Here is a 12311-nt window from a genome sequence, read left to right as displayed (position 1 = left end):
CTGCATGAAGAGGCTGATACCATGGTTTGCAGAGGAGAAGCCCCAACTGTGCTCAGCACCTTGATGTGGGCCCAGACTTCCTTTTCAGGAGATTTAAGTGTGTGAAGTATGATCCAGGCCCAACGACAGATCTTCTGCTCTTAAACACAGAGCTGATCCTTTGAGCTCATGTGAAACCTTAGCTAAAAGTTACTATCCTAGAGAGAAAGCAAATGGTTCAAAGACATTCCTGTGTTCTTGGCCTAACCCTTTGTCTTCTTCTAGACACACAACCTCAGAAAGTGACAACTTGGTTGTTTCTTCTACCAAAGGATAACCAGAGGCAGGCATTTCTTTTGCAGTTATACCTTCTGCAGTAGGATCAGAAAACTTGGATATTGTGTGCCCAGAAGCAATAAAATCTCTGTCTATACTTCTATCTTCCTTGCATGGGGAGGGAACTGGCAGCCTCTGTTGTCGATTATCCCTCACCAAGTTGCTGCGAGCAGGTGGCACAGAGTAATAAAAGGACACCATTCCTTTCCTATCTCATTTCTTCCTATGAACAGGGAATGACCGTGTCTTCTTTGCCTGCAGCTGACTTCTGACACCCTCTCACACCTGTTATTATACATGTTGGCTCACTGAAATCAGTGGAGACCTCACTTTGTGAACACATCTAAAATTCCTGTGAGAGGTTATCTGAATCTGACCCCACATCCACCCCCACCTGACATAAGGGATCATTACAGAATGCAGGTGCAAAAAGGCAGGAGGATGGGAAAGGAGAAAATGAAGTAATCAGATCACAGACAGCTTTTGAAATTGTTATAGGGCAACATGAAATATTTCTAATTCTTTACTCACTTCCTTCAGTTCTTAAAACAGAATCACAGAATGTCAGGGGCTGGAAGGGACCTCAAAAGGTTATCTAGCCCAACTCTCCTGCAGAGCAGGATCTCCTATACCAGATCTCCCAGGAATGCATCCGGGTAGGTTTTGAATATCTCCAGAGAGGGAGGCTCCACAGCACCCCTGGGCAGCCTGTTCCAGTGTTCTTTCACCCTCACAGTGAAAACATTTCTCTTCATGTTGAATTTAATTAAATTTGCACTGCCCAACCTTCTAGCCTGTCCAAGTCTGGCTGAATGGCAGCACAGCCTTCTGGTGTGCCAGCCACTCCACGCAGTCTGGTGTCATCAGCAAACTTGCTGACAGTGCACTCTGTGTCCTACTATTATAATTCTTACAGGTCTTAGTGGAAAGACTGGGATGCAAATGTACTGGCAGCCAGAAGAACCTGGCTGGGAAGGGTCACTGTGATGATGGGAGCTGCTTGCCTGTAAAAAAGGGAAAGGAAGGGAAGGGAAGGGAAGGGAAGGGAAGGGAAGGGAAGGGAAGGGAAGGGAAGGGAAGGGAAGGGAAGGGAAGGGAAGGGAAGGGAAGGGAAGGGAAGGGAAGGGAAGGGAAGGGAAGGGAAGGGAAGGGAAGGGAAGGGAAGGGAAGGGAAGGGAAGGGAAGGGAAGGGAAGGGAAGGGAAGGGAAGGGAAGGGAAGGGAAGGGAAGAGAAGAGAAGAGAAGAGAAGAGAAGAGAAGAGAAGAGAAGAGAAGAGAAGAGAAGAGAAGAGAAGAGAAGAGAAGAGAAGAGAAGAGAAGAGAAGAGAAGAGAAGAGAAGAGAAGAGAAGAGAAGAGAAGAGAAGAGAAGAGAAGAGAAGAGAAGAGAAGAGAAGAGAAGAGAGAAGAGAAGATGCAAGATTGATGCAACTTGGGGAGTGACCAAGTAGGAGGAAGGATTGCTAAGGAAGTCTGGCCAAGGGCACTGGTTGCAAGGATAGCCTCTTCATACTAGACAGGTGAGCAGAAGAGAGGAATAGAGTGGGAGACTGGGAAACAGATCTAGGGAAAAGCAGCAAGGTTCAGACACAAAATAGATGGGAAAGGCAAAAAAAACCCAACCACCAGAAAATGCCAGTGGGGATACCAGGTTACAGGTCAAGCCAACAGGGAAGAAACTGATTGAGAAAAGAGAAAGGAAAAGCTTTTGAAAGAGAAAATAAGTATCTTCTTTCTGCTATGTCCAATATGGCCAAATTAAATAATCTTAGGCATTTCTAATCTTCCTTTCAATGGAAACTCTCCAAGGCTTCCCTGGCCTCTGTAGGCAATCACTTTAGGCTCCAAAGCATGAGATATGATTACCATTGTAATTATCTTAGCTTGTATAGATACAAATGTTACTAATGGTCATACAATTATTCAGTGTGGGCTCTTTCCCCCCTTCTTTTTAGCTAGCCTCTATATTAGTGTCCTTAACTTCCTAGGGCTGCACATTTCTGAAGGAGAGCGCATGCAGCAGAAGTCAATCCATTCCTCGGATGTGTTCTAAATATACAGCCTTTTACAATCTCCAGCCCACAGCTTCCCATGGGTTTCTAAAGGATTTTGAATAATGGAAAGTGAATTGGGAAATGAACTATTGTTATGGGTGAATTTTATCAGATAGTTTTATGGAAATTGGTGGATTATTTATATATGCTGTAATTGTAACACGATTCACTAAATACATTTGAACACTAAATGTGCCGCTTATTAATTTACATTTTAAGAGTCTCCTTGTTCTTGCATTATGTGACAATATAAAAAGCACAGACTGATTAGTTTTCACTATTTCTCATATAATTATGAATACCTCAATCAAGTCTTTTCTAGCTCCTTTTACTTTCAGGCAAAATACAATAAGGTCCTTAAAATGTTCAGGTTTTACTTTTGACAAGTAGATAAGATTGCCTCATTATCTGAAATATTGCCCTGTACTTCCCTAAATTGTTACTGGAACTATCAACATGACATTTAACAGCACAGGTTTCCTTTGCTACCCAAGGCATCCAAATAGGTTTAATGGCCACTTAGCCTGTGCGGGGTAATTACCACACTGCCTCCTCTCTTCGCTCTGCAAGTCCTCAATTCACAAGATATGCATCGTATGCTTGATCTGGGAAATGGCCCAGCTGAGGCCAATCTTCAAAAGATTTTGATCAGTGATGAGCTTAAACTCTGCATGGGAAGAAGGCCTGAATGACTCCACAGAAATAGCAGGCAATCTTTTTGGTGGGTTCTTTGGAGTAGGGACTGTCTTTCAGCCTGTACTTCTATGGGCGCTTAGCGCTGCTGACACCACCACAAACGCCTCTGAGAGCAGCAGGATTAATTAAGACTCATTTCACTTTCATTTATACCCCTGCTTCTCTGCCACCCCCATTAGTTCCCTGTCCTCCCAATTCCTATACAATGTCATTGCTTTCAGGGCTTTCCCTAGCCTGCCCACTCCCTTGGCTGCATCATGGGACTTGCGTCCCCCTCCCATGTCCCTAATTTGGCATCTAGGCAGAGGGAAGATTGTCCTGCGGCAGACCTTGATGGGTAAACTGAATAAAGCAGGTAACTGTAGAGGTCACTTAAAAACCTTTCCTTCTGTGGTGCTTCTGATTTGTAGCACTTGCTTCTATCCAGCTCAAATTCTTACAAGAGCTTGAGAGTTCATATCTCTGAAACCTCCTCAGAGTTTGATTGAAATCAGGCAATGACTTAAAGCTATGCAGGGGAGGAGGTGGGTAAGCAACAGATAGAAGTATCATTTCATAAAGCTTGTTTCCTCAGGAAATGAGGGTAATAAACAATCAAGAGTCAGGCTGCAGGTCTCTGTGATTGTGTGAGCAAGATTATTTTACCTTTTTCCCCCATAGCAACATTCATTGTAAGAGTTTTGCTGTGGCTTCTTGCTAGCTAGCCTGGCAACTCTGGAATTTCTCTTTGCTATTTCCATGCTGTTTCCCTCCAAACTCCTTTAAGAAGGAAGTGCATTTCTGGGAAGGGGAAATAAGATTATGTGGTACTCAGCAATTAGGGGAGACCAAGGTCTTTCACTAGCCTGTGATTCACACTGCAGGTCATGAATTCCCCATGCTGGACCAACAATCTCTCCTTTGTTCTCATCAAAGTCTTATCACTTTGGTTCATGGGGACCCTTTGGAATGAGAAAATATTATTGTTAGCATGATACAGTGGATTACTCCTGAGGGACTCCACAATTAGGTTAGAGAGAATACTCCAGATGAGAATGGATGGACCCAACCAAGAAACCAGCTGTCATGTCCTGCAGGGCAGATGGAGACTTCTGCAGGGCCCTTTCTGCCTCCAACTGTAGCAGCTAGGCTGTGAGGTTCTTAAGGACTACCCACGTGTGCCTGTTAAGTAGGTCTTTTCTGCTTTCCTCCCTTCTGCTAAGACTTTCAGAAGACAGGCTGTGCCTCTGTGTACAAAAGAGATGGACACCTTGATCTGGACTCTTCCCTGCTGCTGACACTACACTTTTGCCTCAGCAAGATGCTACCCTGGCAGGATCTGCCAGCCTTCCAGCAAAGTGTCATCCGTCAGGTGGAGCGTTAAGCTGCTCAGTACAGAATCCAAGCCTATTAAAATACAATTCATCTCAGGCACATAATGAGACATGCTTTGACCAGTCTTACCATTAAGAGCAGTAGCTGACTTCCTGCACCCAGCATCTCCACCTCAAAACAGGCTTGCCAGATGATTCCTTTTCATGCTCCTTAGCTTGCATCCACAAGCCTCCCAGGCTGGTGTGTTTGCCACATCTCCTGGCTGCATCCTTAGTCAAATTCTCCTCTTCTCATAAAAGAAATAAAAGTTTACCAAAGAGATGAATAATTCCCATTAACTACAAATGGCTGGATCCCAGAAGTCTCCCTGTGGTGCAATTATCCACTCCCGCCTTTGCTGTAACATAAGAGCATCTCTTTATATTTCTGTCAGACGATGATACTGCAGTAATTTAGTACTCTGCAGACAAATACCATGGCTCTGCCTCACCCACCTCCATCCAGCCTACCCTAATGGCACATCTCACAACTGTGACCAGAAGGCAAAGGATTATAAGGAATTTCCCCATGACATTTGGCAGACAAAACAGCCACATCTACCCTGGATTAACCCAGAGAACACATTCCTCAAGACTCTTAGTCTCTTAAAACCCAGGATACGTACTTACAGAGTAGTTTGCATTTTCAGCCATGCTGCTGTGCTGGAGAGGTGCTGCTTGCAGCTCTCACAGTTTCCCTGGTCAGTAGCTTTATAGTAACTCAAAGGTTTTATGAGCAGTAGATAAACACAGCCTGGCTTCCAGTATCCATTCCTCCACCAGACACTGATCAGACACCTCGCTCAGGTTTCTCTCACCAGATGTAGTTAAAGTGGATCCCAAATCATCACATCAGAGATCTCCACATTCAAGGACTTTATAGATGAAGGCAGACCTGCACTGGGAAAAGAGTGACAGAAATGAAAAAGGGATGCAGTGCAAACTCAAGTACTCCTCTTTGCAGCTGGAAAAGCCTGCCACAACACAAAGGATGAGTGAAGAGCTGCCCTGATGTCTAGTTCAAGATATAGCTCTGAACTGCCCTCAGAGGTGGCAGTCTTGTCTTTCTCAGCTGTGCTAGATTTCCTTGTGCTCAGCTACACATATGTGTGCTGCCTCTGTCATTAAAAAAAAGGAAAGAGAGGATTAATTTCACTAAAGATGGTCACAGAGCCAGAATTTAGCATTTAACTTATCCCATTCTCCCAAGGAAAGTGTTTGGAGTTACCTTAGGGCGTTAATTAAAAACCCTAATTAAAAGGTTTTATGCAAATTCATGAGGTGCAGAGATTCTCTCTCTCCTCCCTCCCAAAAGCTTAGTCAAGCTCTTAATTTTGGGAAATTTTAATCTTTATTTCTCTTGTTCTTTATGCACATTTAGTACATTTTAGCAAGACTCCTTTTGTCTAATTATTCAGCAAAGTAGGCCATGTTTCTTCTGAAAAATCCCACGGACTCCAAATTCACTCTGAATTTTGTAGGAGGTTACATTTAATACCATCCTTCTGACTTGCACTGATTGGCAAGGCAGCTATTCTTGCTGTACTTTCCCCCTTCTTTTCAATGTCGTTATTATTTGTTTTTTGCAGCATGGGAGGATCTGTCCCTCCTACCTAATACTGAAGCAGGACTCCACTGTGACAAGTGTTGCACAAAAACAAAAGAAAACCCCAGTTCTTATCCTGGGTGTGCAGGGTTGTGAGACAGCAGTGAAAAGCTCAAGTAACAATGATTGGAGCACAGGCAGCAGCTGCTGTGCCAGAGTTAAGGATTTTGGGGGTGTCACAATGCTGATGGCCTTAATGTGATTGTGGAGGAAAATAATATAAAGGTAACTATGCATTTTGATGGGAAACTGTTGAAAAGTTGAAGGTGCCATGCAGGAAAAAGTGCAAAGGTGTTGATTAGAAATGGTAACACAGGCAGAAGATACCCAGGGTCACTGAGAAAACAGACAGTTACCATGCTACCCTTTTTACTTTAGCTCTGCTGCTGCTGGAGGGAGTTTTGTTCCTCTGAGTAGCTCAGGCATGTTGTTATTACTTCAAGACTTGCCATGGGGATGTAACACCAGTACATCATGAATGTGACACGTTATCTGAGCCCATATGGATAAGATAAATCCCAATATCTAGAGGACAGAATCGTTGCCAATAGCAATAGCTGATTCACACAGAAAGTTTCTCTACACCAAAGTAGTCAGCACAGGCTCAGCAAAACCCCATTTAAGACCATGGATTATATAGATGAAGTGCAACTAGGAAACAGGCCTTAAATTGTAGTCCTGGCATAGGTAACTTCCATGCAAGTGTGTATAGCTTTGAAGATATGAGATCTCTGGTTTCCCAGTGCTCCAACATGTACACTGCTTCCTTTGCTGATAAGCTTAAAAGCTGCTCCAGTATCACAGACAGCAGAGAGCATGGCTGTATTTATATCCTGCTCAAGTAGTTCTTCAGAGGTTCTGGGAATGCCTTTGAAATTTGCAGGTCAGAATTTCCCAGTAACCAGTAGATGGAAACTGCAAATCAGCTCCCACACTCAAGTTACATGAGTTCCCTTCACAAGGGTTAACAATCAGATCTGTTTAAAAAAACCCTGAAGAATCAAACAACAGAACCAGCCAGCCAACCAACCAAACCCTCAAAACCCCAGCAACACTACAGATGCTTTTTCCTCCACGGCTGCTTTAGTGTAAGCATGAGTATCTGAACAATCACACTGACAGTCTGCCAGATTTGGAGGGGTGCTAAGGTTCAAGGGAGCTGCTGGGAGGCTGCATCAAGCCTTGATTTGACAGAACACAGAGGAGTGAAGAGGAAAATAGCTGTGCAATGGGTAAAACAATCATAACCCTTTGGGAACAGAGACTATGGCAATTTAAATCATCATTCATGGAAATGCCACTGGACACTCCATGCTGGAAGTGGACTCTGCATCAGCAGACTTAGGAGGTCCTTTGCTCTTCTGCTCCCGCACCTGTGTGCCTGGTGATGGACATTGCCTAAGATGCAAAAACAATTGACAATGCAAAGTCCTTGCTAATGCTTAGAGGCCACCCTAAGTTTTAGTGCTTCAAAGCAATCCCAAGAGGATGCTCCAAAGCTATAAGAAGACCAGAACATTACAAATAAAAAGATAAATACAGCTGTAACCCTTTACACTGTGCAAAGCAAGGTAAACTGCTTGGAAAAGATATGCTAAACCAAGAGGAAACACCCAGGAGCTTCCTATGCTGCCTTCATCCTGGTGAATCGAGCCTGCTCTCTCTATTTATTCCCCTGATTTACAGACCATTAACTGCCACAGCAGCAGGGAGTTTATTTACAAGTAGAAAAAACATAAATCCTGATAAATTCCATAAAACCTGGAGCACAAACAAAGCTGAAGGAAAAAAAAGCAAAGTCAAAACTCTAGCTAATGCTAAACATCTTGTATGTTTGTCTGAGTTACTACATGGGTTATTGTGAGCTCCAGGGTTTTTAACAGAGCTGACTGATAAAAATAAAACACTCTGAGGATTTTTTTTTGAAGTCATTGAAATAAAGGTCAATGGATATATTTTCCAAAGTGCATGTGTGCTTTAGAAAATGAAGTCTCATTTTTGAGAGACACGGAGGTATAGAATATTATTTGCAACTTGTATCTCATTCCAGTGAGGTGGCTGGGGATAAAAAAATGCTCATCTTGGCACATCTGGGCATAAAAGGTCCTGTACTCTTTTAAAGCCCTTTAGTTTTAAGTGTTCAGGTGTACCTCAGTTTTGTAATAAAGCCTTAGGTGAGTCAGTCATTTGGATTGTGTGAAACTGCTTTGCAAAATCTAGGCACCTTTATGGATTTGAACTCTGGGAGATGAAAGTCTCTTGACACTGAATGAGGCTGCAGGCCTGAAGGCCATATTCACTGAGACTCAGCAAGTTAAGTGGCTCCCTTCTGCTAAGAACCTCAGGACTATCTGTCTAAAGAGGAAAAAGCCACAGAGAGCTCTAAGGCTCTTGGTATATTTGCAAGGAGAGCAAACCTGTGAGACCTAAGATTTAAATGAAGGGAACACTGAGACTGCAGAAGCATGGGCACTCGTGCCCACTTTCTTCAGAAGTGGCAGGAGATCTTTCTGACCTAAAAGACTGAGCACCTGATGTCACAAGTATCATTATCAGAGCTTTTATGTCAAAAGGGATGGAACTGACTCAGATCAGCTTTCACCATACAAGACAAGTGTGCTATGTGCGTGTGGGAAGGTTTTGGTGAGGATTCTGCAGTGTGAGGTCATTGCACTCAGTATGTCAATTTAGGGGTGAACAACAGATACTGATGGAAGTGTAAATTAATAACTGTAATGGAGTTCAATCTTCTGAAAACCAGGGAAGTGTAGTCAAATGCAATGTCTGAGAGATGGGCTAGCTTTAAACCTGTGCTCATGGAGAAGAGGAGAACATTCACCATTATTTCATGGAAGATTTGGAGTAGAAAGATAAGAATATATTACTTGAAACATATATCTCCAGCTTTTGAAGCATCTATGTGTTTTAACCAAGAGAAAATAATGTTATGTGATTATGGTGCATTTGAATGAAGAGCATAATTTGTCAGGTGCCTCGTATTAAACTCTGCTTTTGAATACATAAAGCTTAAGCAAACTGTTAGAATGCAGACATATATTTATCATCAGTAGGGAGGCTGTTTGCATTAAGAATACAGTGATTGCTACTAAGCTGCCATTCAGTGGAAGTTATCACATCTAACCAAAGTCTACAGTTCTAGAGATTTTCTAGAAGTGCTATTAGAATTTGCCACCTAAGGTGGCACATGTAACTGTGCCTCTGGATGTTGGCTCACTGACAACTCCAAGCAAAGTGGAAGGATTGTTTCTTGGCCTTGGCAAACTATCCTTTTGTTTATGCAGCTCAGCAGGGTGTTTGCTTTCTTCACAACAGCAGGACACTGTGGATTCATGTTCAGTTTGTGATCTTCTGTAACTCCCAGCTCCTTTCTTAAAGAGCTGGGAGTTGTATTTCTCTGTTCTGTGTTGTCTGTATTCATCCATATTCCACACATGGCTGTCCACTTCCTCGTGGCTTCCTTCCTCATATGCTCTTCTTCTTCATTTGGTGATTCTACTCTGGAATGTGTTTGCAAGTCCTGATCAACTGTATCAACACCCTTTCTATGATGACCCTCTCTGCCTAGGGCAGGTACAAATCTGTCAAAAATGATACCTGGAAACCAGCACTAGGATGCTATAAAGCTCTCTGTAGCTTTTCAGTGTCCTCAGACTGTCTTCCTCATACTCTCTGGAACCCAGACCATCTCACATGATGGGGAGTGGAATCCGGAGAGAATGGATCTCTTCCTTTACTGTCAGGACTGGTCTACATCTGAGCCTTGAGGAACAACACAGACTGAAAGGAAAGCAATAGACAAAAGAACTCTGGGTTGAGATGAAGAGTTTACTGGAAATGGTACAATGCACAACTACCTTTGCCTATTTACAGAAAAGTGCAGAAGCAACAGCAGAAGACAGAGACCTTCCCCCACCCCCCAACCCATGGCCTGCCCTGTAGAAAAGACCAACACTCTAAACCCTGAAACTGGAAACAGCAACCAGAAATAGGAAGTCTCTCATGTTGCATTCTGAACCTTAAGCCCCATGGTACTTTGCTCCCACCAGCACTTTCATTTTGAAGCTGGCATGAGGGCAGACATGAAATGGTTTCCAGACACAGACAATAGTGGGTATAGCATATGTCTGCCCTCAGTTATGATCTGATCATTTCTATTGCCACAAAGGGAATACTAAGGGTTTGTATTTCAAGGAGCAACCTTAAGCCACTGCTCCTAACTCCTTCCAGTGAGAAAAATCAAGCGTATTTCTCCACGGCTTTCTGTCTCATCTCATTACCTTCTGCCCCAGGCTCAGCCCCTTTGCAGGAACAGTCTGATTTTGGCAAAGATCACATAATTTATCCATAAGCTGAAAAAAAAAGCAATTTTCTCTCCCCTCTTGAGAAGCCAAGTCCTGAGATGAAGGCAATGCCAGCAGCAATAAAGACTTAGTGGGGAAGCCCCACGTGGCATGGTCTTATACTGAAGCTGTTTCCCCCTGAGGAAGAAAGATGTCTGCATAGTGGGTAGAGGGACAAAGTGGTCCTCTGCATGCCATATGATAGGCAAGAGTGCAAAGAGTTGGCAGAAACTTCCTTCCTGCCTAGGTGCACCTGACATTTGCATTTGCAGCCCTTCAGTATTTCAGAGCCTGTTTAACCAGCCTAAACGGGTCCAGAGCTTTGCAATGTACCTGGCTGCTACCAGAAGGTAAAGGAGAACACCAAGGGCACAAACCACACAAAATCCCCAGTCACCTCTCAAACTTATGTTTGTTTGAGGAACCCTGGAAAGGATTTGAAGCCTCTCACCCCCACTGCCCATGCCACCCAAGCTGTTTCCTTGTCTTTTACATCACTTTTTTTCAGGTTTACAGGTTTTTTTCAGGCTCAAAAGATATTTGTGGGGGAAGTAGAGAAAATTACGCTGTGAAATTGGATGGCATGAAGGAAACATCTCAGGAAGATAAATACCCAAGCCTCTTGAGATAGTGCTGAGATGGAAAGAGATTATAAAGAAAGAAATCAGGACTAGATAGGGAGGAAGGCTTATTAAGCATTCTATCCTGTGCTTTTGGGTAGAATCATAGAATCAGCCTGGTTGGAAGAGACCTCCAAACTATCATCCAGCCCGATCCAGTCAACTAGACCATGGCACTAAGTGCCTCATCCAGTCTTTTTCTGAACACCTGCAGGGATGGTGACTCCACCACCTCCCTGGGCAGCCCATTCCAATGCCAAGCACTCTCTCTATCAAGAACTTCCTCCTAACATCCAGCCTATACTTCCCCTGGCACAACTTGAGACTGTGTCCCTTTGTTCTGTTGCTGGTTGCCTGGGCAAAGCTACTGATCCCCACCAGGCTACAGCCTCCCTTCAGGTAGTTGTAGACAGCAATGAGGTTATCCCTGAGCCTTGTCTTCTCCAGCCTAAACAACCCCAGCTCCCTCAGCCTCTCCTCATAGGGTTTGTGTTCCAGGCCTTTCACCAGCTTTGTTGCCCTTCTCTGGACACTTTCCAGTATCTCAACATCTCTCTTGAATTGAGGAGCCCAGAACTGGACACAGTACTCAAGGTGTGGCCTGACCAGTGCTGAGTACAGAGGAAGAGTAACCTCCCTTGTCCTACTGGCCACACTGTTCCTGATCCAGGCCAGGATGCCATTGGCTCTCTTGGCCACCTGGGCACACTGCTGGCTCATCTTCAGCTACTATCTACCAGTACCCCCAGATCCCTTTCTGCCTGGCTGCTCTCCAGCCACTCTGTCCCAAGCCTGTAGCGCTGCTTGGGATTGTTGTGGCCAAAGTGCAGAACCCTGCACTTGGCCTTGTTAAATCTCATCCCACTGGCCTCTGCCCACCCATCCAACCAGCCTAGCACTGAGGAGAAGACTTGTCTGCTGCTGAAATACCTCTTTGCTAAGTGTGCTGTTTCTTCTGAGGAGGCATGCAGATGCTCAGTACCATGTTACTATCCATACAGAATGTGGATGTGAGATGGGTTCATCAGTGGTGCCAAAACCAACTGCTAACACCTCGTTCTAAATGGCAGTTTTATCTTGGATTGAGCTGAGTCTTACATTTAGGAATTAACTTGCCTTCTTTTTAGAAAGAAAACAAAACAAAACAAAACAAAAAATTCCAAACAGAAATAGTTTTTAAATTAAAATGAAACCCAAAGTCTGATTCACAAAATATGAAGACACACTACTTCAACTTCCTACTTCTGTATTTATTTTTGGAAGTCATTTTTGTCAGACATTCAAATGCATCTCAATCAGTGGGGAAGAA

Source organism: Pogoniulus pusillus, chromosome 15 (genome assembly GCF_015220805.1).
Source record: "Pogoniulus pusillus isolate bPogPus1 chromosome 15, bPogPus1.pri, whole genome shotgun sequence".
Lineage (NCBI taxonomy): Eukaryota > Metazoa > Chordata > Aves > Piciformes > Lybiidae > Pogoniulus > Pogoniulus pusillus.
This window is presented reverse-complemented; position numbering follows the sequence as displayed.